The 27,780-nt window shown below is 38.6% G+C and overlaps 1 protein-coding gene across 1 annotated transcript in view; it reads right to left on the minus strand.

The window, feature by feature from the left end:
* The window catches only part of LOC117299991 (tyrosine-protein phosphatase non-receptor type 4-like), a 94,371-nt gene extending 69,533 nt beyond the window's left edge, over positions 1 to 24,838 (minus strand). Inside the window, exon 1 of the mRNA XM_033783631.1 lies at positions 24,688 to 24,838. The gene's annotated coding sequence lies outside the window, so the exon portion shown is untranslated. The remainder of the gene's footprint in view (positions 1 to 24,687) is intronic.
* Positions 24,839 to 27,780: the final 2,942 nt, after the last annotated feature.

A 27,780-nucleotide genomic window follows, 5' to 3' on the forward strand; every position in this document is an offset into this window, starting at 1 on the left:
ACGTTCAATGCTTTCCCATCTGCAAAAACTGCATGTGGAAATATCAGGGATGTAATAGTCTGTTGAAAGAAAAAAATCATGAACTACATGTATGAGAGCAAAGCGAAAAAGCTTGCGAGTGCAAAAGCTTCCGATGCGAAGCCTGCTTTATACATTTTTCTTTGGTTTTGAAAGACCTATTCTGCAATCTATTCTTTTATCTTCACTTTCTTATGAATGTGATCTAAGTTATTAAAAAATTGATTTCTTTTGGTTAAATTTCTTGTTTAAAAAAAAACGATTTCCGGTTTGCAACAGAGAAATCCTATCCCTGCCTACAACAATTTCCCCTCTGCAAAAACTGTATGTGGGAACATTAAAGATCCGCAGATTGGAAGGTGCAATGAGACATTGTGCAGGGAATGAAATACACACTGAAATGCTGACCTATATTGTGTACAGTGTATGCCTATCCAGTGATTTGATCTTATTTACGTCCAAACCTTCAGGGTAGAGGATTTTCTGGAAAAATGTGCAGTTACCAGTGGGCAAGGCGGCATAAACTGAAGGGCAATCACTATGAGGGGAATCACAAATTTGTCCTTGAACATTTCAAGGGGCAACAAAGCAAAAGGACCAGGGTGGATTTCACAAAGAGTTAGGACTAGTCTTATCTTGAGTTAGGACGAGTTACTAGTCCTAACTTAGGACTAGCTGTATGTTTTTGATATCTCTTAGGACTAGTCCTAAGTTAGGACTAGTCCTAACTCTTTGTGAAATCGACCCCAGGGCCATGGAGTTTGTTGTTTCTGTCGCATCTGTCAAGTATCAGCCTGCCTGATTACCATGTGCATTGCTTACATGTAGTGTTTGGTTCCATTTTTATCTCGCCAAATAAAAATTGTAAACAACATTTTCTGCCAAGCATTAGGAATAGGCCTATCTCATCTGCATGATCTGTGTACATACTACAAAATAGTGGCCAGAGACATCAGAAGCCTGCCTTGTTTGAAATGCTCACTAATGGATATGTTTGTGTGGGTATGACATTCCACACACACTGATGAGAATGTCAGCAAATGACCCTTCAACATTTTCTTTTCCGTATTTGTCCACCCCTTGAATGTCATCACAGTAATGAATGGTATACATGTACTTCATACAGTACATCTACACAGGAGACTCGGCATCACAGTTACCAGTTTCTTTCCCTAGGACAATCTCAAATCGTGGACAAGCCCTTAAATGTCTGTCGTGGTGCTAGCGTTTCGACTCTCTCCGCGATTCTGGCATTATTCTCACGAGACTGCTGGCCCCCTGCGAGACTAGCTGCTCTCGCACTTTGCAGTCGCAGTTAATGGGGGAGTAGTAGTCGGCAACCAGCAGCTTTGCGTGAGAGCAGTAATCTCGCGAGAGCAGTATTCGATCCCGGAGACCTGAATCATTATTACAGACTCGACTATCAAGTCTAAGGACGTTCAAGAGCTGCAAGCGATCTGTGACAAAATACCACATTAAGGTCATTTAAAGGGCAGGATGCATCAGAATCATGTCCATGACATACATGTAATGTTGATTTGATGTTTATATAGTGCATGATGTACAATGTTTATCGTACTACATACAATACATCTTGTTTTGGTCTACATACACCTTACAAAGTACATTTATACGTTGGCAAGTAACTTGGCCAGTAGAGTTTTTTTCTGAACACTTTTGAAGGGTTTTCAAAGTTCACATGTAAAGTTCAACAAATACAAAAAGTAAACAAGACATTTCAGGTTATGTCTTGTGAAAAATACTGATAGTGCAGTGAAAAGTGTCACGCTACAAAAAAACTGGGCTCAATTTCATAAAGCTGTTACACAAAAATTGCCGCATGGCAAATCTCTTTGATACGGATGAGTTTGGAACCACAATAGACTGTAATATTTGCAAAATTTTATTTGGTAACCTGTTTTGGCTAAGCAAGTTTTTCAAAGTTTTTATTTATGAAATTGGACCGTGAAACCCCAACAAGGCTTATAATTCCATTCAAGTGGTTAAGATGAAATGTGTCTCCGGCAAGCTGATGCATATTTTATGATATTTTTTATATTTTCAGCTAAAAAAATTTGCATACAAAATTGATCTATGCACATACACGTATGCCAGTATCGTGTTCACACAAACCCCATAATGAGCGTAATGTAACAGTTGTACATAATTTGTACATTATGAAGGCAGAATCTATAGCTAATTACAAACAAACTTAACTACACTCAACAAGCACCCTTCCTCTAATGACTTTGGAATTCCAGCAGAGTCGTTATGGACAAGAAGCCTAATTAATTGGCATCTTAGCCATGTGTGAAGGATCAATTTCCCATCTGGCAGACCACTGAAATAGTCAGAATAGTCCGAGGGTGAGTGTGTCATCGTACAATTGATCCTCTATGTTCAACTGGATCAAATTCCACGCTGCTGGTTAAAGACTCTGGACACTATTGGTAATTGTCAAAGACCAGTCTTCTCACTTGGTGTATCTCAACATATGCATAAAATAACAACCCTGTGAAAACTTTAGCTCAACTGGTCATAATCGGAGTTGGGAGAAAATAATGGAAAAAAAAACAACCTTGTTGGACGAATTTGTGCACTTTCAGATAGGAATAAAAGACTTCTAGCTAGAAGTCTTTCAATATTTCAGTGAGAAATTACCTCTTTTTCAAAAACTACGTTACTTCAGAGGGAGTCGTTTCCCACAATGTTTTATAGTATCAACAGCTCTCCATTGCTAGTTTACCAAGTCAGTTTTTAAGTTAATATTTGTTTTGAGTAATTACCAAACGTGTACCTTCCCTTTAAGGCATACATTTTTGCTTTACTCCGTAGTACTATGTAATTGTCAATCATTTTCATAGAAGTATTGAAATAAATGTGTATTTGAATGAATGAATTTGTACAGCAGTCATTATATCAGGTGCCTTTTCCCTAAGGTTCCAAAGCGCATATAGAAGATCAACAAAAAGTCCAACGTCAATATGTTCCAATGAGTAGTCAAATAAAACAGTCAAGTATTTCGGTATAAATGTGTCAGTGTTTTTTCCTTTCATTAATATCTCGCAACTTCGCCAACCGATTGAGCTCAAATGTTCACAGATTTGTTTTTTTTATGCATGTTGAGATACACCAACTGTGAAGGCTAGTCTTTGACAACTGCCAATAGTGTCCAGTGTCTGTAAGGGTTCTGAGCAGGAGGTGGGGGCTAGAGGGTATCAAGGGTTCTGAAAGGGGTTTGGGGTTCTTGCTCCCTACCCCTCCTCTGATTTCAAATTTTTTGAAAGAATGAAATCAAAAATGGACACCAAGTGTAAAAAAAAAAAACAATTCCTGACAATTACACAGAGCATCTTCCACATTTGAACACAAAGTTCACCACGTGCATAAAGTACATAAATTCATAATGGCCAATAGTATGAACATATATGAAGTGCACCATGTAGGCCTCCAGTATTAAATATTCCAAGAACTTCCCAGGGTACCGAGCACAAACGTTAAATGCCACGGCAGCGTTTTTTTTATTTTTACGGAGAGTAGAATTCACTCTGTAGCTGACAGCCATCATTTATCAGGTTCGGAATGATGGTACAAGATCTAGCCTTGCTGAGTAGGTGCATGTGATTGTGATATGGGTTAATATGTAAGCTGCAAATTGAGATTGCCTGATACTAGCACAAAAATCAATGCACAAAGTGGTGTTGGGTGAGCGTTTTAGAGTTGAGACAAGTACCAGACTAGGAGTCTTATTAAAGAGGTGATGAAAAAAACAGACAAATTATCTACCAGACCCATTTCATGACAGTCCTGTTCGCCATTTTAGGAGAGTCCAAGTCAAAAACGTACAGAAAGGAATTGCTTCCCCTAAATGGCGGAAACAGTAGACACGCATTGTGTGGAGCTTACATCATGCAATGAGTCAAAGTAGTTATTGAACAAAATGCACTTCGTCAAGCCAAAAGGCCTGTACATAGGCCCCTACAAAGGTTTTCCCTTGTTCATTAACTCTTAGATGCATTTCTGAAACCACCTCAAATCCTTAGAAGTAAGCAGCACCATCAGCCAAACAGACAAACAAATTTCCACACATGCAGATACCCATTTAGTATTACTCCCGAGGGAATAAGAAGCAATTCATGGGGATCCCGCTCTTTCCAAGTAGCTGCATGGAAGGTGTGGAACGGTCTACCACATTCTATCAGAGCCATCCAGACAATAGAAACCTTCAAATCAACCCTGAAGACCCATCTTTTTCAAAGGCATTTCAGTAACACTCACTAGACATTGGAATTTGTTCTGTTTTTTTTGCACTGCTGGAGAACAACCAAGGGGGAATATTTCTATTGGAGCAAGCGCCATGAGCACTTTTTGTAGATACCGGTGCTATAGAAGACGTCATCATTATTATTATTATTTTTATATTTTACTTATAGGAAAGCTTGCTCAAGGACACAAGTGCCATGACCGGGATTCGAACCCACACCCTGATGACTCAGCCATGAGAAATTGCATTTGATGCACTTGACCACTCGGCCATGGCATACTACAACAGCTGTAACTCATAAAGTTGCTTGGCAATGAAAAACCCTTTCATGCATGTAAAATGTCAGCCAAACTTCTGTGTAATTTGCTATCGTAGTTTGATTGCCTTTGTGTGCCTGGGCGCTAGGTCCTTCTTCCGGGCGCTAGGCCCTTCTTCCGGGCACACAAAATACTTTGTCACAGTAACAGGAGGTTACATAAAATAAGCAATAAAATGGCTCCTGACAAAAAAGATAATGGAATTACTGGTATATTTTCGATGCAAGAGTGTTCTCAAACGCCCCAGGTTTTAACCTTCCCATAATGACTTACGAACGGCAGAAACCGATAAAGCTCAGTATTCATTTAAACCACACTTTCGCATGTTAAAATATTCTACTGCTATTTTACTGGTAAAACTTGTCATTCTGGGCCAAATTTCATAGAGCTGCTTGCACAAAACGTAGCTAGGCACAATAACATTTTGCTTACCAGAATAAGGTTACCAGCTAAACAACCATGTCAGGTGTACATTTTGTGACTGGTATCCTGCTCGTTTCTGCTGAGCAGAAAATTATTCAGCAATATTTCCTGCTTAGGTAGCTTTATAAAATTGAGCTCTAGCACACAACAACAGACACAATGTATGCATTGTGTTCCACTTAAATTGATCCTTGCCAAGTAAGTGTTTAAAAAATCCATATGTCTGTTCTTTTAATTAAAAGTTAATCAATGAGCTATCAAGTTAATGTTTCAAAATGTTTACCTTTGTACTATTGAATTTCTTGTAAATGCCTCAGACTGTATGTTTTAATTTTTGTTAATAAATAAAAGTGATTTTGATTCAAATCAGTGAACGGTTTCCCTTGTATTGACCCCTTGCACGCGTATCACACGCGGCGACTGATGCCACGCTCACCATGTTGGTGGGCAGTTAGGTTTACGTGTATTAACGCCGAGTCACCTAAAATGCACACTTTAATGCATAACGCGCAGCATAGAGATATATATGAAAACGCACAGTGAAATTGCCTACCAGTATGGCGCATTCAAGATTTTTCTGCTGATGACGTCAGGTGAAATGGGTCAATAGCAGAGCAAAATGTTACACAACATGGCTACTGAAAAATCAGGATGTGTTACTCAATACTAGCATTCAGTGTGCACAAAATAAGTTCGGTGTAAATTTCTTGCTATGCAAAATTGCAGTCTGAAGTCGTTCCCGGTAAATGATAATTCTACTGTAAGAGATTACACGTACACTGTACTCACATCTTCATGTTTTGTGTGACCCTAAATCAAAATGTACAACTTGACAAGCGCATCTGATATTAACCACAATTAGATAACAATTTACATAATAAATGACCAATAATTTCAATCAGCATGATCAAGATCGCTGGACCCAGTCAAGCCTGTCAAAAAAAAACCGGTGCTGAATAAAAACCTGCCTAGTAGAAGAGTCCTCCCACTCAGAGTGTACACTAAGCGGGCTATTACGCTCGAGTGCATTAGGCCAAATAAAAAGAAAACATGTTAAAGGCAGTGGACACTATTGGTAGCTACTCAAAATATTTACTAGTATAAAACCTTTCTTGGTGATGAGTAATGGGGAGAGGTTGATGGTATAAAAAATTGTGAGAAACGGCACCCTCTGAAGTGCCATAGTTTTTCGAGAAAGAAGTAATTTTCCACGGATTGGATTTCGAGACCTCAGATTTAGAACTTGAGGTCTTGCAATCAACCATCTGAACACACACAACTTCGTTTGACAAGGGTGTTTTTTTCTTTCATTACTATCTAGAAGTTCGATGACCGATTGAGCTTAAATTTTCACAGGTTTGTTATGTTATGCATATGTTGAGATTTACCAACTGTGAAGGCTAGTCTTTGACAATTACCAATAGTGTCCACTGCCATTAAGCGTCCCTGCCCGCTACCTGTTAAGAGCCTGCCTCCTTTGGGTTTTTTTTTTCTTCACTTTTTTAATTAAAAAAATTAAGGAATTGTTATCTTCAAAAAAAAAAAGGGATACATTTTAACAATCTCATTTTTTCTTCTTTGAATAGCCCAGCCAGTTGGCAATTTTTTTCTACACATTAGAATTGACATCCTCAAAGCATTTCCTTTTTTAATTGACTTTGAAAACAAAATACCCCCATGGAAAAGCACTTTGACAGTGGCAATTTCAGAGTGCAGAACAAAAGTTGCAGCCGGTTGTCTTTTAAAGTGTGTTTGGCGGCCATTTTTTAAAGAAAAAAAAACACACAAAATCCTTCCTTTTTTTCAAAATGGCAGGCAGTAAACATGTTTTTCTTTTATTGGGCCTGAATACCAGACTAGCAGGACCACGATGATGGATTGAAGTACACTGCCCTACACAATCAATTTATCAATAAATGAATAGAGTGATCTTCAGGGTTGTGATTACAGGTGTACTTTTATATTGACAGTGGAACTTCAAAATTAGACTGTAGTGTTTTAAATTACCGTTTTTTTTAGAGTGGGTTTTTTTTGTGATGTTTAATATTAATAAATTTATGTTTGAAATAATTGGATTTAATGACAAACACGTCCGCTGTGCATATTTTTCTTTGAACGTCCGATGCCATGTTTACTTTGCAAGGGACACTTTCAAATGAATTTTTTTTTTATGAGAACCCACATAAAATACAAAATTTAATACAGAGTACTGTAGTACCAGAAGACAGTGTACTACACTGTATGGTAGAATAAATGCACAGCCTCCATTGCCCCTGCATCATGGCCTTGGTGCCCATTCAAGTTTCTAAATAAGGGAATCAATGTGTGGTGAAGTGGTTTTCAACTAGTGGTTTAATCCCACCGAGGCCTGGTTCTTGATAATTTTACCGAGACAAAGTCGAGGTAAATTATAAAGAATCGGGCCTCAGCGGGTTTAAACCACTAGTTGAAAACCGATTCAACACACTTTGATTCCCATTCATAAAACACCTTTTCGGTCAAAAACATCATCACTTTTGGGTCAAAAAGTAACATAAATGCAAAAAAAATAATTGTTAAAGGATTTCTTTCAACACAACACCCCTCTAGCTATGAAATGGTAAAGCCCTCCGCCGCCCTCGGGTAAACAACTCCTTATAGGGGAATGCTGTGCGCGTCGCGCATATCGCGTGATGTGGCACAGCTGTTTCAGCCGATGCTCTCAACCAATAGGAATGAAGAAACTGTCTAAAAAGAACAGGGCAAGGTCGCGTGTCACGCCCATGAATTAACACTTTTTACCGGTCATAAACAAAGGTTTATACACACCCACGTGACGCGCTCTCCACCAATAGGAATAGCGGAACTGTCCGAGGTATTTACGAACAGTCTTTAAGATTTTCAAAATCAAAATGGCCTTAACCACAGACAGCAACAGATCTACATTGACTCCCAAAATGACACAACCTAGATTATTGTCATGATGACATCAGCTGAATTTATAGGTCCACACAGTACAAATGTAATACTATGTAATATAATTATAAGTATGTAACTATTGTATCCTGTTTTAAGTGTGATACATAATCATGTGTAAGTCATGGCCACCCTTAGTAACACAAACTGGCTCCCAGCCAGACACATAGGCGACTACGACACTTTTTGTAGGACACAAAACACAATGTCCACAGATTAAAGGGAAGGAACATGTTTGGTAATATTGTCAAAGACAAGTCTTTTCACTTGGTGTAGGCCCTATCCCATCATAACCATAAAATAACAAGCCTGTGAAAATTTGGGCTCAATCAGTCATCGAAGTTGCCAGAAAATGATGAAAGAAAAAACACCCTTGTTGGACGAATTTGTGTGCTTTTAGTTAGAAATTACCTCTATCTCAAAAACTACGTTACTTCAGAGGAAGTCGTTTCCCACAATGTTTTATAGTCAGTTTTTAAGTTAATATTTGTTTTGAGTAATTACCAATCGTGTACCTTCCCTTTAAACTCACACAGTTTGAAGACACTGATGGTAGAAAGCTTCCATTTTGTCTCAGTGAGGCGAAAATTATTTCAGCAAGTAAAACAGATTTTTACTCATTTCTCAAAAACCACAGCACTTCAGCAACTAATATTTTAAGGTAAGCTTTCTAACTATCATTATCTTCAAACGGTGTACAATGAAAGTTTAATGTACGTCTGTGGACATTGTGTTTTGTGTCCTACAAAAAGTACCTAGACCCTTTAAAGGTATTAGGTTCATACAAAAATACTGTCCAACTTTAAAAAATAAGTCCCATGTTTCCTGCTTTGGGGAGAAGAAACCACTTTTATAACACCATTGAATTGCAGGACAAAACATCCAAATGTCAACACAATACAGTATTATAACAGTTCTCCCTAACTGCAAATGGTGGTGTGTGACCAATGATAAGTTTATTCACCTGCAAGTTGTGCAACCACATAATGCAAAACTTCCTTTCCACGAAAACAAACGTGGTACAAAGTACAGCTGTGTAAAACCACATCAGTGTTGGCACCCAGCCATCAAACCAAATTACATTGAATTTGAACCATGGTGGAATTGTAACGTGTAGCCTACTACTTTTAGTGAGTAAAGCCATGTCCAAATTATTAGCGGCTGTGACAATGGCTTTGAATATTGTTGAGGGTGTTGCTAAGAATGTCCTACATGTGTGGGTGCGTTCGTTTAGCTTCCCTGGGTTGACCCCGTCGTGTGGCATTTTTTCTTTCCAGGACGAACGTGTGCAGATAATTACCCACGTAGGGCCACTGATTTTCCGTTTCAGAAAAGTGCAAATTCCGTTTGGCAAAAACATGAATTCCGTTTCAGGCACAAAAAATTCCGTTTCATGTTTTTTTAATTAGATAAAAGGTTGTTTAATACCCAGGGACACACTTATAAAAATAAATTTGAGATAAGTTGCACTGTTGACTTCGTAAAATGTTCATTTGAACTGCCAAATTTCAAAAAAATACTTTTTTTTATAATTGTGGATTATTTTGTATACTGCTGTTCTAAAAAGGTTGCACTGTGACTGCAGTATCAATGCACATGATGTGATAGACTTGATTCCAAGTCTAAAACTGCAGTTGATTCTCTGCATCAGCCACATTGTAGGCTAATGACAGGAGTATATCCACAAGAGGGCGCTGTTTCAGCATGATCAAAGACTTGGGAACAAGTCTATGGACGTGACCATTCTCCACCCACAAACAAAATGTCAGCCATTTTGTTTTCGCTTTGGCGACAGAATGTTGACAGTTTACGGTTTTATTTTAGACCTTTTAATGGTCTGATTTCTGATGCCTTTTTAGTTTAACAAAAAGAATCTTAATAAAGAACGCAATTTCAATAGTTTTGGCGTCAAGAAAAAAAAAAACAAAAAAAAAAATCAAATTTTCTTTAATCCCGTTTTCCGTTTCAAAGGGCGGATTCCGCGAATTCCGTCCGTTTTCCGCGATCGCGGAAAATCAGTGGCCCTACCCACGTTCTTCCTGGAAAAAAAAATCGCCACACACCGGAGTAGACCCAGGGCAGTTAAACGAACGCACCCTATGTATACTTCAACGCATAGACCTAAATCGCTAATACTCAGTACTCATGGCAAGGTGTGGAATGAGGTGCATGCCGGTCTAGCTAACGATTGATTGCTAGTTAAACCAGCATGCACCTTATTCACCAGTTAGCGCTTGTGCAAAGGGTATTTGCCAAAAGGTCATGATGATGACACAGCGATCAAGCCATAGATGTAGCCATAGCCGCAAATTCGAACACTGCCCATCAAAGTGATTGTAGTCGCTTTTCGATATTGCAGCCATAGCCAGAGCAACTTATGGTTTTTCAAGTTGTCATGTACATGGAGTACAATGCCTTGAAGAACCCACATAAGAAACAGAACGGTTCACTAAAAATACAGACAGCTGAGACAAAAAGTTTTGATAACCCACCAAAAACTAATTCCTTTTTGTATTTTATGAAAGAAATATTGTACAGTGTAGCCAAATAAAGTACATCAAGCTGAAAGTCAATGCTGATACAAAAAGGTTCTGAAACAAGGTTCTTAATAGTATTGTTAATTATGTTTTTGTAAGGGGGGCTGTCAAAATGATGGAATTCACATCTTTTGGCAACACCTGGAGTTATAGATTTCAAGGAGCTTCTGTGAACAGTATTCCTCCACATTTGGTTCAAAAGTTGTGAAAGTAGATACACCAAGAATTGGGAGAAAACAAAACTGAGAAAAACGAGTTTAAAGAATTAAAAGTACATTAGTATATTGTATTGCCCTGATGCTAAGCTTGGGCGATATCGATTTATTTTATTCACGATATATCGCCGACAATATATCGCTATATTCGATATAATCGCGATTAATTAAATTTGACATCATCAGTCTTCAAACTCCAAGTGAAAGTTGTAGAAGAGACAGTCATAGCATTAGAGAGGTGTTCTAATGACCTATTCTTCTGGTTTTACTCCAAACCTCTGGGGTGCAAGATGTCTCAGCTTGCAAATACATCGTGATATTGCGATATCGATATCGCGATATATCGCGATTAAAACCAAATCCATCCGATATCAAAATCTTTTCCAAATTAATATCGCGATATTCGATAATATCGTGATATCGCACAAGCTTACCTGATGCTAATTTTACCTCTTTTTGATAAGCACTATAGAAGTACATGTAAATCACTGAGCATGATTTCTGTAACATAAACAATAAAAACAGCAAATTTGTCACCACAAAGACTCTAAAAAGGTCTGAATTTAAAAAAAAAAGGCTGAAATTCCACATCCCTGAAAATGGCTTTAACAAAATTAACAGTCGCCCATAGCAAATGCTTGGTGCAAGTTTTCTTTGGGGATTCACTAAGTTAACCGAAATCTAATTATTGGGGTTGGCTTTCATGTTTGCAAATAAAGCCACGCAGCTGAAATTGTACTCCAGAATTTGGATCCTCTTGATGAAATAGGTCGTGGGGGTCAGAGAGGCGAGGAAACCCATAACAGGATATCTGGAAACACAGCGTATATAATGGTGTGCTTGAGCCAGAACCCAGTGTAAACACTGGATCTATTTAGCGTTTGCAATCTGTCATCAGATTGCTGTGTGGTAGCAGCGAATGATTTCATCCAGCACTTTTGCATAGCAAAATATTTTGTCTAAACAAATTTTGTGCATACAGAATGGGAATATTGAAGTAGCAACTGACACGCTTTGCATATTTTGTTGATCACTGGGTACCGGGTAGAGGTTTCTCTGATTTGAGGTTTCTCTGATTCATGCAACAACTGTATTTTGCAGTTTGTGCGAAGTACATGGCCCAACAGCGCATGTACTGTATGGTACAATGTTCTGTAGCCAGCATGCTCCCTTGAATTGATATGAAGGCAAAGTGCAGTTGGTAGTATTAAGGCCACATACAACAAAATTGTTGATCGTCCCCGCCCGACCGTTCCAAACCCCCCGACCCCATTTTTTTTCCCATTCTGGATATCTCTTTATACTTTTAGTTTTACTGCCCAGATTTTTCAGCTGATATTTGTTTTCAAAATGTACAGGTTTGAAAAGATGTTTAATTAAAGAAGGTTTTTATTCATGTTGGCTAAGCAAGAACAATTCTTCAAATATTTACTTGGGCTACACTGTGCTTAGTTGTTTGAAAAAGTTTACAGAAAATGTCATCTACATTGTAAGAATTAAATTTGTTTGACAAAACTATTGAAAACATCAAAAACATACAAATCCTCTGTTGTATAGTGATTGTGATGATTTCTTTATTCTTGATTTCATATTTGGTGTGTCAACAAAACTTTAAACCCCCCCCCCCCCCCCCCATTCGCAAAAACAGGACGATCAACAATTTTTTTTTTTATGTGACCTAATGGCAGTAAAAACTTACTTGGTAAAGAGCAATGAGGGGCTATTCGTTTTTATAAAACATTGTGAAAAAAAACGATTCTCTTTGAAGTATACAGTTTTAGAGAAAGAGGTAATTTTCACCCCAAAAAACTAATATCAGACAAAGCCTTTCTCGGACTTCTGAAAGCACACAATTCTTGTGCTAACAAGGAAATGTTTTCTTTTATCATTTTCTTGCAACTTTGACGACTATAGAGCCCAATTTTTCACAGGTTTGTCACACCATTTGTGGCCAAATGCCAGCTAAAACACCTGGGGATGGAGCAGTCAAAAGTCTCTCCAAATGGCCCGACTGGCGAGTTAAAAGTGTTGAAAAGCATTCATATTTCATTTGAAGTAAACATGTCAGACAACAACATTCTAAGAGCAAACTCTCCAACACGTCTCTGCAGTTCTTTCTACTCTTCAGTACCCTGAAAGCAATTTTACACAAAAGAACTGTGATGTTATCTTTCCTTCCAAGAATAAAAGAATAAAATGCGTTTTTCCAATTGCCTTGAAAGCTAAGTTTAAGTTACTGAACACGTAGTGCTCTGCGACCTTCGAACAAATTGTATAAGCCTTTTACCAACGGATCTGCCATTCATTTTTCCCCCAGTCTTATAATACCTGTAAGAACAGGCTACTGGCGGGGCAGCCATAATAATTCCAAATCTTAGCCAGAGGGGCGGATAAGGTTTTTTTTTTTTTAATAGGCAGGGATTTTTTGTATTCTTAATATTCCTGGGACAATGCTCTCGCAAAGAAAGTGCAAGTGGAAGGCATCTTGGGAATACTCGTCCCTCGAGGATGAATGAAAGGATTTCGTGCGTGGCTGTCAAGCAAACTTTGAGAGAGGAACAGAAAATCTTTGTTTTGAACAAATTTATGACTGGGTTATTTTTATTTTTTTTAGAAGTTTTCCCGAAAAATAAACAGCGATTAGTGAAAAAGGACTAAAAGGTGGTGCATTTTAGAGTTGGATAAAAAACCTGAAACTTGTTGATACTGGTATATAATGTGAAACAGGTTTTATGGAAAGTAACGTGTGGACTCTATAATCCTAATCATTGAACAGTTTCCTTTGAAGGTCACAGAGCCTTGGACTTTTTTTAGAAGCAACTCTGATTTAAATTGCCCATAGGTTGAAGTGCAGTAGCCAATGGGGTAAGAAATGTGTGCGTAGTTGTAGCATGTATTCATACAGTGTATTGATCGTTTTTATGAAAGTTGTACACTTACAATACGTGCAAGCAATAGTATTATCAATTCACTATGGGGTGGAATGTTACAATGTAGGCCTAGTACTTTTCAAAACAAGTTTTATCATTTTTCAAATAAAGTTTGTTTAAAGGCAGTGGACACTGTTGGTAATTAGTCAAAATAATTATTAGCATAAAACCTTACTTGGTAACGAGTAATGGGGAGAGGTTGGTAGTATAAAACATTGTGAGAAACGGCTCCCTCTGAAGTGGAGTAGTTTTCGAGAAAGAAGTAATTTTTCACGAATTTTATTTCAAGACCTCAAGTTTAGAATTTGAGGTCCCGAAATCAAGCATCTGAAAGCACACCACTTCGTGTGACAAGGGTGTTTTGTTCTTTCATAGTTATCTCGCAACTCCGACGACCAATCAAGCTCAAATTTTCACAGGTTTATTATTTTATGCCTATGTTGAGATACAGCAAGTGAGAAGTCTTTGACAATTACCAATAGTGTCCACTGGCTTTAAAGCCATTATACACTTTCGGTACATAAAAAAAAAAAAAGTTCACAGATTTACAAATAATTTATAGGGTTTACAAAATGTAATGGTGAAAGACTTCTCTTGAAATATTATTCTATGAAATGCTTTACTTTTTGAGAAAACATTAAAACAATATCAATTCTCGATAGCGAGAATTACGGATGTCATGACATGGCGAAACATGCGGAAACAAGAGTGGGTTTTCCCGTTATTTTCTCCCGACTCCGATGACCGATTGAGCCTAAATTTTAACAGGTTTGTTATTTTATATATAAGTTGTGATACACGAAGTGTGGGACTTGGACAATACTGTTTACCGAAAGTGTATAATGGCTTTAAATCATAAATACTTTAAAGGCATTTTGTTTTGAAAGAAGAAGGGATACAAATAAAAATGTTCTTAAATGGTTTAGAATGCCATAAATTTTATTTTGCCACAAATGTTGATAAAATGTTTACGGTCGCAAGGTTTTTACACGGATGGTTGGGCGGTTACCGGAAACAAACAAAAAACTATTGTTATTAGGCCTAATACGTATTTTGTGATTCAGTATGAGTATGACCTTACATTGTCTGTTTTTAAAAATGGTAAAGGTTTTAACCAGGAAATTGCAAGGGTTAGCAGTTCAACCCAGGAAATTCGTACAGTGTGAAAGGGACTTATTTATATTATACATATTAAATTGGTGTGTACTTTTGTCGTAACCTTGATGAGGTAAATCATGCATTCTCATTCTTCAGCTGAGAATCAAAGCACGTACTCTTCGGACCAATGATGCACAGAATTTGATGAAACGCCCACATGCTACGGCATGCAGTGCTTATTTTTACAAACTCATCTGTAAATCACAAACACTATAAAAAATATTTGACTGATCTGCCAGACACAGCCCTGTTTATTCGTTTTTGAAATGGCAAGGGCACCACCGAGGCATTTTCTCCACGTTGCAAAGGGGCACCCTATGAGGAAATTTTCAATTTCTATTGTAGAGCATGTCACCAAGGCAATGACCAGGGGCCAAAGAAGGCTCAGGCCTGATACTTCACGGAGGCAACTGAAGCGATTGTGCCCCATGCCATTGCCTTGGTGCCCTTGAAATGCTCCAGTAGAAATTTACAATTTCCTCATAGGGTGCCCTTTTATTTGCCAAAGAGAAAATGCCTTGGCGCCCTTGTCCTTTCAAAAACGAAGCATACAGGCCTGCATACATGTAGGCCTTGACAGCATTTATAAGTTTTAAAGACGACAGTCGATGGCCCGATTTTATCAGCTTTTAAAAATAGAAAATATTGACTGTTAAAAAACAGCTTCTGTAAAGCAAAAACTGGTACATGTTATTAAAATTAAATTTAAACTGTTTATAAAGGGGTTCAAAATACATCCGAGTGTAACAATACAAGTGCAAATTATTATTTTATAAAAGTAGGCCTATAATAGGCCTACTTTTATAAAACCATAATTTGCACGTGTAACAGGATCCACCACAATATTATGTGAAGAAAGTGTACTATAAAGACACAAGCTTTGTTACTAACGTGTACATTCCATACACAGGCAAGAATGCCTTTTGAAAGGGCAAGGGCACCAATGCATTTTGTATGTCCAACAATTTAACATGATGTCCAAAAGCCACTCAGACGCCCCTCTGGCGAAACAGTAATGGGTGCTTGATAAAGAAAATGCGAAAATAATTTAGCCAGTCTCCTTTGCAACTGGTACTAGCAGCCAACATAGTTGAAGGTATACAGATATGTACATTCAAAACCAAAAACATTGTGTCCATTCCTACGTGTACATTGTACCTCCATAGTCCAACACGTTGCCTTGGATCAGCGAGTTGGTCTTTGAAAAGCGTTTGTAAACCGATTGTTATAAAAATGCAATGGTTAGAAAGATGTTTTAAAAGTAGAATACAATGATCCACATACATTTGCCTTGAAATTGCGTGGTTTTCGTTTTACTTTGCGAACTAACACGGTCGCCAATTTATGGGAGTCAAAAATTTGACTACCATCATGGCCGACCGTGATTGTCGACGAGGTAAAAGGAAAACCATGCAATTTGGAGTCATACTTGTGTGGATCATTATATTCTACTTTTAAAATCTAATCAATACATTTTATAACAAACGGTTACAAATGCTTTTCAAAGACCAACTCATCTGATCCAAAGCAACGTGTTCCTTTAAACAAGGAGTCCAAAAGACAACCACATACCCCTCTGGGCTAACACTAATGGGTGCTTGATAAGAAAATGAGCAAATTAATTAACCAGTCTCTTTGTAACTGATCCTAGCAGCCAACACTGAAGATCACAAGCGCAAACACTGTGCAGTGTGTACCTCAATGGTACTCCAATCCTACAATGGATCAATAGCATACCATGGCCATGACATCATCCCAATGCAATCAGCCATGAGTTGAACAATAGAGGGATCATGGCTGTCTGAGGTTACAGTTACATGCGTACACTCTGCCATGTGCACTTGAGAGGGTCTGCTCTATGGTCTGTTGTTGGGGAGCGGTGGTGGTGGTGGTGGTGCAGAGTGCCTGGACCCAATTTCAGGACTGATATTTCACAGAGGCAACAAAGGCGATTGGCATTACCTTCGTACCCTTGAAATGCGTAGAAATTTACAATTTCCGTCACAATTACCAAGAAGAAAATTGTGCCCTTGCTCTTTTAAAAATGAAGTGCCTGCAATTTCATAGGGCTGCTTTCAATTTAAGTAGAAAATAAAGCTCAAAAATGTTCTGCTACAAAGCAAAACTTAGCAGGAAACCTATCACAAATTGTACCTGTGACATGGTAATTTGGCTGGTAACCTTACATTCTGGTAATCATAACTTGATTGTGCCTACATGTACACATAGCTTCTGTCTGTGCATAAGGATTGGGGTACTTTTTGTAACACAAAACACCATGTCCACAGATTAACCATTAAACTTACAGTACAATGTACAAAGTTTGAAGATGTTGAGAGTAGAAGGCTTCCCTTAAAATATTACTTGCTGAGGTGCTGAATTTTTTTGAGAAATTAGTAAAACAATGTCACAAAATTTTCAGCCCTATGAAATTTGGCCCTGGCCTTCTCTAATGGCCTTGTCATGATAGGGATACGGGATCAATTGATAATGACAGCCACGTGTGGGGGACAGAAAGAATTCAGGGTTGAATTACAAAAGATATGATCTCATGGTTTGTACAATTATTCCAGTGGGACACAAAGAGAAATAATCTTTTTTAAACAGTCTAGTTTCGGTGAATGATTTCTCTTAGAAAAATGCTAAGCAAAATGTATCAGTTGAGTTGCTACCAAAAAATCATCATAATTATACAGTGAACGATTTCCCTTGTAATAATAATAATAGGTATTTGTAATGCGCCAAATCAATCTTTACAGATGTTCAAGGCGCAAGAAGAGACAATGTAAACACAAAAATACATGTACATATCCAGTGAACGCTAAACAAACGATAATAATAACACCATTTAAAAACAAAAACAATGGGAAGACTTCCCATAAAATATGACTTGCTGAGGTGCTGTAATTTTTGAGAAATGATCAAAACAATGTCATGAAAATAATTTTCAGCCCTTGTACATGTGTATAGCAGAGCAAAGTGCTACACAAAATTTCTAGTCAAAAATCTTCATTTGCTACTCAATATTAGCATCCAGTGTGCACAAAGAAAATTCAGTCTAAATAAATAGTTTGCTACGCAAAATTGCTAGCCGAAATCATTCCCTGATACATTACATTGAACATGTAGCAATCAGTGTGCACAAAATCTGTTCAGTCAACATATTTTCTTGTGCAAAAATGATGGATGTAATCGTTCCCTGAGCTTACGTAGTTAATTTTGGAGAAAAAAGATCAAGAACATCACCCAAATAAATTGAGAAACTGCTTTAAACAAATATTTAGTCTGTGAGGGGTGTACAAATCTTCATGATTTTGTGACACAAGGTTTTAGCCAGGATTTGGTAAAAGAGTATCCAAATTTGCTGGAAATTTTAAAACTGGGTGTACAAATTGTTCACTTAATACAATAAATTTACATGTAAATGGCAGATGAAACAGGGTGTCCAAATTAAAAACAGGGTGTCCAAAAGACACACAGACACCCCTCTGGCGAACACTATGTTGTGATATCAAATTTTGCTTTCTAACAACGTACTATTCAATTTACTGTGAAAAATTTATCTGTAAAGGCCTATACTGTTCATTTAAATTCAGCAATTTGTATTCAGTTGACAGCAAGATGTGACACCCTACATTTTCTATTATTTATGTAGATAGTACATTGTAGGTCTACATGATGTACTACTTGTACTAGGTTCTTGTAATTCCTGTCTAAATGCTTACAGTTTGTTTGTATATTTCGGTGTTTATTGCCTGCTTGTTTTACTTTTATCTTTTGATGCGGATTTTGGCGATACACAATGCATAAACCTCAAAAAAATTATACACAGTATGTAGTCTATTTGTGCAGTAGATTTCAACTTAAAAGTAAAATTTATAGTGCACAAAGGTCACTTGCAGGTGTGTTATTTCCATCCAGCTTGCATGAATATTGTTTAATAATTATCAGAACAGCAGCATCAGGAACAACATTAAAGGGACACGTTGCCTTTCGTCGGGCGAGTTTTGTCAAGATCAGCCATTTTGTGGAGTTTAAAATTTGACTCCTAAAAAACACTGGTTACCTCACAATATAAAAGGAAAACCTTGCAATTTCGAGGCATACTGGTGCAATATCTTTCTAACAATTTATGCATTTTATAACAAACAGTTTCAAACTTTCATACACCAACTCGCCCGATCCGAGACAACGTGTCCCTGGTTTGGAATTACTAATTTGTGACAGGGAGATATTGACATCCCCAATGGATTGTTCCACTTGGAGTTCCATGTCTAGCTCAGAGCTAATATGATTTAGAAGATGTATTGACAATTTTAGAAGCAGGGCTGTGTGCTTCGTTTTTGAAAAGGCAAGGGCACCAAGGTATTTTCTCCTTGGCAAATGGCACCCTGTATGAGGAAATTGTAAATTTCTACTAGAGCATTTACCAGAAGGCAAGGATGAAATTGCTTTTGTTGCCACCGTGAAGTATCAGGCCTGGCCTACCCTTAAGTCTTCTGAATTATTTAAGGTGATTTTTAGCAATTTTGTTGTAATCAAAATGTGAACTTGTCACAATGTTACATGTATGTGTACATCTGTACTCTATTTACACATGCATGAATACATGAAACAATCATCAATTCAAATTTCAATTACATGTAAAAATGTTTTTCTATCCACGATCCTGTTTGTAGGCAAACTACAAAAGATTGGACAGCTCCATACAAATGTAACAGTTAAAAATTACAGTTACATGGGGCTAAAATGGAATAAGGACAATATGATGGAGGGTACATTGCAAACCTTTGCACGCATGCACATTAATGTTGCGTGGTATAACTATTAACAATGAAATTCAGCCGTTTGATGTCCCATGGATACATCAACGTGCATGCCATGTTCATGTACACATTTGCTGTATAATGTGTACCAGTTTATGTTTACAATGTGACAAAGATCTTGAATACATTATGCGTTATAATTTATGCTGATGGCTATTAGGCCTACAGAGTACACTATGCAATTGTTTCACGCTGTGACGGGGTCCAGTGGAGTTTTGTACACCCCGAGGGGGAAATGACACCCGAGGCGAAGCTGAGGGTGCTATTTGCCCCCTTGGTTTATACCGAGGTATCAGAACAATGATGTACTGTAGGCCTTCATCATGAATCTATACCAATAGTGCACATTAATGTGTAATGTGTAAATCAATCTCAGGCTGCGGCCTTAAGACTTTTTTTTTTAAAGGGTAAGCACCAAGGCATTTTCTCAAATTTCTATTGGCGTTTTTCAAGCGCACCAAGGCAATGACCAGGGCAAGGGACACCGCGGCAATCGCCTGTGTTGCCTCTGTGACTTATCAGGCCAACATGAAGCCGCCTGAATCTACAAACTATGTACATGGTATCAACACAAGTGTCCTTAAAATGAGCTTGAATGTCTTGGTATTTAAACCATGTCATTTTCATTACATTATTTCCCCATTGTGCTCTGTGTAAAATTTAATTTTCTTGGTTAAGAATTCAGAGCACAAGACTTCCCAGTGAGTAGACATGATACATATTTGGCATAATTTTCTATTGCCGATTCATTTTTTTGTATAACATCATAGAGCGATATTACCCTGATGATCTAAATTCAGTTCATGCATGGCACAGCAATTCAAATGCCAAGTCGTCTGCTCATCAAACGCAATTACCGCGTCCCTTCAAAGCTTACTTCCTGTATCCCCCCCCCCCCCCCCCCCCTTCCCTCCACTCTGTCTCTCTCTCAGAAATCATGGACGATAAAACTCGGCAGCCTCGGAAAACATCCACGATTGAGATTAAATTAGTCTACCATCTCCAAGCCAATGCAAGACTCACATGCCCAATGGGGAGAAAACGGTGCGGAGAAGAAAAAAAACAGCATTTACACAAAACAGAAGGCTCTAAGTTCGGAGCTTGGGGCGGCTAATTACTGTACGGGGGGGGGGGGGGGATGTAGAGGGGGAAACCGGAGCAACAGGGGTAAATGAGCAACGGCAGAGTGCAACACTTTGCGTCAGGAGGCTGTGTGTCCTAGGGGAAAGGGTTCATCTACAACATTGAGGTTGGGTAAACGAGATGGTGAAAAGTGAGATGGAAAGCAAGTAGCCTATTGATTGTAAACCTACAAATAAATATTCATACCGTAGTTGCACACTTTTTACAGGTTGGTTGGACCACCTACAATCATACACTGTATATGAGGGGTTTTAAAATAAAACAAAACACAATCGTTTAATTTTGTTCCTTACAATTAGTATCCGTACCATGTAGCATGTGAACATAAAAAAAAAACCATAATTTACATTACTTGACATTACATTAAATAAAATTAAAGAACATTTTTCCCTACTGGTATCATGTCACATGAGCTCACACCGTATAAATCGCAAACAATCGGTATGCTCACGTCAGGCGTGGAATGAGGTGCATATCTCAGCATGCCATTCATTAGCATTTGCGCAATGGGTATTTTCAAAAAGGTTTGAGGAGTGTGCTCTTCCTGTACTGATAAATGCAGGCATGATACATCTTTACTTTAAAAAAGGGCAAGGCAGCTATGTGAAGCAGAAGACTTCATGAAGGAAATCAAAGTTTGTACTGGAAGTATCAAAGGGCATGGAGGCAATGACAACTTCATCTTTGTTTGAGAGGGCAAATCCATTTTTGTTTTCGTACACAGCCTCTTCCCTTTAAGGTCACTTGCATAGGAAAATCTCAAAAGTCTGTGGGAAACTTTAAAAGGGGTAGGCCTACCAAGACCAACACCAGGGGCAACAGAGGTCATGGCCTCCATGTACAGTAAATCCAGGCCTGGTGCAGACCTATATGATTCGTTTTTGAAAGGGTAAGGGCACCGAGGCATTTTCTCCTTGGGAAAAGGGCACCCTATTTATATATGGAGGAAATTGTAAATTTCTGCTGGAGCATTTCAAGGGCACCGAGGCAAGAAGGGGCAGCGAGGGCAATCACCTTCGTTGCCTCCATGAAACACCAGGGCCCAATTTCATAGAGCTGCTAAGCACAAAAATTTGCTAAGCATGAAATTTCTTCCCAGGTAAAAACAGGATTACCACCCAAATTTCCATTTGTTGCATAGTGCTTGTTACTGGTATTCAGCTTTTGTTTGCTTATCCTGAAAATCATTTATGGAAATTTGGTTGGTAAACCTGTTTTTATCAAGGAAGAAATTTCATGCTAAGCAAATTTTTGTGCTTAGCAGCTCTATGAAATTGGGCCCTGGCCTGCTGGTGTACACACAATAGGATATATTATTTGAATGAATTAACTTTATCGTCAAAATGTAGTGTTTCAAAATAAAAACCCGTGTTCCGCTGTAGGCCTATGTATACCTTCCTTTTGTAGACCAAGCAGCCTTTGATGAATCATCATCAAGTCAAATCCTGGTGAGAAGGAATCATGGGAGGGGGGAAGAGGGGTACACACAACGAGGGGAAATGATTCACAGGGTCCTTTTATCAAGAACGCGATCCAATAACAGGAAGTATGGGTTTTTAAGACATTTCAGTCACGTTCATACGTCATTGATGCGGTCTTTATACGAGGGGCAGATCAAGGTTCTCCCTGTGCACAAGCTTAGCAAATCGGGCCGATGTGCAAACTGCCGGTCGTTTCATGGGAATTGCAGCCGCTACACAAGTTCTTTGGGACCTTAGATCAAATTCGTAAAAATCATGCATGTTATGTAAGACCATTTAGAATCCCCAAGATTGCACATCTTTTAAAACATAAGATAAAGATTAAGTTACACACATTCCGAGCTTATTTCAACTTTTAGCGCGCTTTGGCCAAACTTCCAAAACGTGGGTCCAAAATGACCCTCAGTTTTTAAAACATTAAGAGGAGAACCCTAATACATGTTTGTTACAAATCCTCAGCTGAAACTATTATTGAATGTTGATTTCTACAAGGTAAACATTCATTCAAATTATAATAAAACATTTCACGTATGAGTTCACGTTTAAAAATGATCTTCCTTTTACACCCGACATTGTATTCCAAACAACCGGAAGTAGGGAGTGTGACATGACACTGACTGGCAATACCCTGCGGGGTCATGGGCACTCTATGTGTGGTCTGTACCAACCCTAGGAGTATTGAAGCAGGGAGGGTCTAGGAGTGAAGTGGGTTTACTGTGCTCCTATACCAGGTAGACACAGGGTCCTGTTGTACTAGCTTGAGTAGTAGAGTTCAACCGGTGAGCCCAGCCCCCATGTACAAGGTTGAATAGGGAACTGTTTGTCAACACCAAGTGCCATTAAGGTGAACACTGAACCTTTTATTGGCAGGGTGTCTTGAATACTTGAGGGCTAAATAAACCATTAATCATGCTGCCATCATGTCATGTTCCTTGTATTGTATGCTACTGACATTGACAATCATGTGTGGTTATTTTTACACCATAAAAATGGAGTCAAACTATTTCCTTCAAGCCTCTGTTTGGTTATTGGTTTAAATTGGAGACTAAGATTGATTTAACTTAAAATGAAATGTGTGTACCACTGCTGGCTTTCTGAAAATTGATGAGGGAAAATTTAAACTGTTTGACCCTTGCATGCTCTACATAAGTTTGCCTTGGACTCTTGGAGATAACTCTGTGGCCCATTTTCGAATCCACGGCTTCAGCTTTGGATTTGTTCAGGCTCCGGTCTCTCGTCTGAAGCCGTAGCACGTACGCGGAGCACGTACCCAAAGCACGCACAATTGTCAAAACAATCCCGGGGCCAAGTTAGCGTGAGCCGAATCTGGATCCGAAGCCGTGGTTTTGAAATGGGCCAATGAAATTGCAACTTGCGTCTACATACATATGTAGGCTCCAATCCAATCTGGCTGGTTTTGCAATGTGCCTGCTAGTCATATAATGAATCTACTTTCACAACTTTTGTTATGAAAAAAGTCAGTATACATTGATTTATTGTTACAGTTTGTTTGAAACTATACCAGACACATTTGCTGGAAAATAAACACATGACTGATATAATAGTATTTATCAACCCCCTTTTGTATAGTACTGTTTTAAATTGTTGTCAAATACAAATTCCTTTCCGGCGGTAACAAGACTAGAAACTAACATTAAACCATTAAACTTTCAATAAGAAACTAAATTCCTGGCTTGGTTTTGGATGGAAACAAGGACAATGCCATGACAACTTATAAAAGCGAAATTAAGTTACCTTATTAAAAGTATAAACTTTGTTGATTACAACAAGCATAGAGTAAGATAGTTGCCAGACAAAGAGTAATTCAATTTAGGAGATAAAGTTTATTTATATTTAATAATAATATTTATAATTAAATATAAAAATTGTTATCATTCATAATGATCAAACCTTATATTAGTTTAGACTTAGAGAAAGATGTATATGCCTGCTGATCCCTTTGCCAGTGTATGCAACCATCACAAACTCTTTTTGAACCATGTACTTTTTGGCATGTCTGTTTATTTCAAATTATACGACCTTCATTCATGTCATTGGCTGACGTGACTGAAGTGATTGGCAAGTTTGGTAAACAAACCACAAACTTGACATGATTTCACTGTTTTGTTTCAGAAACTTTTACATTTCGTGGGAGATTGACAGTGTAAATAATCCGCAACAAGTTTTGTTCAAAACCCCCAAAGCAGTTATCATGATATTCGTGGTTGGCCACTGTACTTCTTGTGCAACAAGTCAGGATACAGTTGAGTGAAATTAACTGTTGTCTGCGTGCAACATACATTTACTACATAGATAGTCGTCTGTACACAAAATGAATGGCAAATGCAGGCAATACAGTTTCGCGAACTTGACATGGCAAAACCACACAAAACAAAACACACAAGTGAGTGAATACGTACCTGTCGTTGAGCTTTTAGTCCGAAAGATATGTATATCCAACTTATCTAGAGAAGACTCTTAAGAACAAAATCCAGACACGAATAATATAAATCCCTTCGTAAGTAGGCTGGACGGTCCACAAGTCCGTAAACTATTCCAGTGCATTGCAAGTCTGATGCGCATTAAAAACTGTGTGTGATTATTTGATGGCTGATAGTGAGTTGCATGGGATGGGGCGCCCGGGCCGAGTGGGTTTGCATTCGCTGGTCTCCAACAGTACTATCTTCACTGTTTAGACGTGGAGCTGTGAACCAGCGAAGATTATTATTTTGTGCGGTTTTTATTTCAGAATTCGGGGACGCAAATATTTTGGGAATTTAATTGGGATGTTGTATTTTGTTACCTTGCCGAAAGCTGTAAATTTAATGAAGAAAATATGCATTTTTATTGTCGTAATTTCTAAACGTTGAAGTGTTAGCAAAATGAAACAAACAGAGAAAACTTCTAGTTTGAGTAGAGCACGACCCTGATAAAAGCAATTAAATTGAGGGCGCCCTACTTAGTTTGCGGAACGTCAGTCGGTCGGTCATCATTAGACGGTGTTGTGAAGACTTCGCCAGCGCCACAAATCTTCCAAGAACCTCAACTGATCTCAATTAAAATACCACTTTTTAACAATTGATGGAATGCGCCCAAGTGGATTCGTTATGCTAGGGTCTACTTGGCGCAGCCTCTTTCTCTTGAAGGGTTTTCAAAAGAAACGCGGGTTGTGAAAAAGTTTAAGTTACTTTATTGTGGGACAAAGTACACTGCGCATATCAGCATGCAGGTGGCTCAGTGTTGCACAGCCACACAGACTCAATATTAACTGGAAACGTGCTGTTTGCATTTAAACCAGTTAAAACAACTTCTTGAAGTTATTTTCTCTCCTGGGGTTATGCAGATAACAATCATTGAAACAAAAATATGCACATACATTAGTTTGACAATTTAAATTCAGATGGAAAAGGCCAAGTTTCAAACTATAATTCTATTACTTTTCAGAACGCCGGTGTGTGGCAGGATATTCTTTCCCCGGAGATCCCCCCCCCCCCCCCGGTGCACAAACTACTCATATGGTGCCTCGCCCTCTTTTGAACCATCTTCCTTCAGCCCATGTACCCTGCTACTGGGGGACATCTCCGGTGGACCCTGTGACAGTAGCCTCAGTGTCAGGATCCGCATGGCCTGGGAGCATCACATCCAATGTTTGTCCGGCCCCCTCACCCCCCCCCCCCCCCCCCCGCAGTGAGAAGCAAAAACAAAGACAATTTCATAGAATTGAGTAGGGATTGACTAAAGGAATGCATGAATTGTTTTATTCCATGTTATTGTATTATTACTAATAAATCCATACAGCTATCAGGCGGGAGAACTGATGCATGTAAAGCATTGCCAGACCCGCTTGCATACACACACAACAATAGCACTCTAGGCCCAATTTCAGAAAATACCGCTAAGCAAAATCTGCTAAGCAAATAATGGGTGGGGCACCAGTCACTACAATGTAAGCTTTATGGAATTTTGGCTGGTAGCCAATTTCTGCTAAGCAATATGTGTCTGTGCTTAGCAAGTTGTTGTGCATACAGACTTTATTAAACAGGGCCCTGCATTGACTGAAACAGCGCCCTCTTGTGGGTTATCAGATAAACCCCCCCCCCTCGATCCCAGATCTCATAATTCATGTATAAATAATCCGTTATTTTATTAATTACTGTCCTTTAAAGGGCAACTTGTAACAATTAACCACTCATTGTTCACAATCATTACACTTAATTAATTGTAATTGACACAGTCATTGTATCTTGGGGCTTATAATAGTTGCTTGACTGATGGGGAGAAAAATAACTACCTTCAACAAGAACTTGTTTGCAAGTCAAAATAAGAGCACCCACAGGCTACCCACAAACCATGCATACAGCCTGGGCCAAATTTTACAGAGCTGCAGCACATACTTAATTACCATAATAAAGTTACCAGTCAATGCCAGATGTACAATTTGTGACTGGTTTCCTGCTCACTTCTGCTAAGCAGCAGAAATGTACCAAGCAAATTGTTTGCTTGGCAGCTCTATAAAAGTGGCCACTGCATGCACAGCTAGCGCGCAGTGTGTCACTCTTGGTTATTAAACCAAGCTGTGTATTTTTTTATTATTATTATTGAAAAGGTAACTTGTTCCTATAAAACGACAATAACAAATAGATATAACACAGTGCATATGATCCACATCGAACTCGACATGACATAAGACAAAACTTTTGCGTAACTTGTGCATCAATTATGGGAGAAAAAACAGCGTTAGTGTTCTGAAATCTTCTTGGCTAAGCAAGAAAATTCCCAGGTATCAGCCCCCCCCCCCATACAACGGCAACTGTACAGTATTTTTTTGCTAAGCAAGAGTTACCATGTGCTAAGCCAGTCTTTGTGCTTCCATTTTTGCTCAGTGAAAAGTTGACAAAGCATGGAATCACAACAACCGGCTTTAGCAAAAAAAAACTGTTGCTTAGCAAATCCTGGTGTTTCTGAGGAAAAGCAAAAATCAGCATCGCAGGCATGGCATTTAGTTTTGTGGTATTTTGCGTGTCCATGCATGGCCATACCATGGAGCAATAAACTCAGGCCTGATACTTCACGGAGGCAACGAAGGCGATTGCCTCCGTGTCCCCTGGTCATTGCCTTGGTGCCCTTGAAATGCTCCAGTACAAATTTGCAATTTCATCATAGGGTGCCCTTTACCAAGAAGAAAATGCCTTGGTGACCTTGCCCTTTCAAAAACGAAGCATACAGCCCTGTTAAAACTAGATTGCTCCATGGCCGGTATGGCCATACAAAGTTTATAAACTGCATGCTTGCAAAACACACACACACGTGACAAGGAAAACTCATTCATAAACATAAACATAAGCGGGCCTAGGTCATTCGACTATCGTGAGAGTTACGTGGCGTGATCACATGATGCAATTCTGTCTCAAACGATTGGCAGAAAGTCGTGGCCTCATAATATACGCATGCGCAGTTAGATTATGACCTGATAGATTTGACCTCTACTAGGTTGTGTGTACCTACCTCTGAAA

Source organism: Asterias rubens, chromosome 15, assembly GCF_902459465.1.
Source record: "Asterias rubens chromosome 15, eAstRub1.3, whole genome shotgun sequence".
NCBI classification, from domain to species: Eukaryota; Metazoa; Echinodermata; class Asteroidea; order Forcipulatida; family Asteriidae; genus Asterias; species Asterias rubens.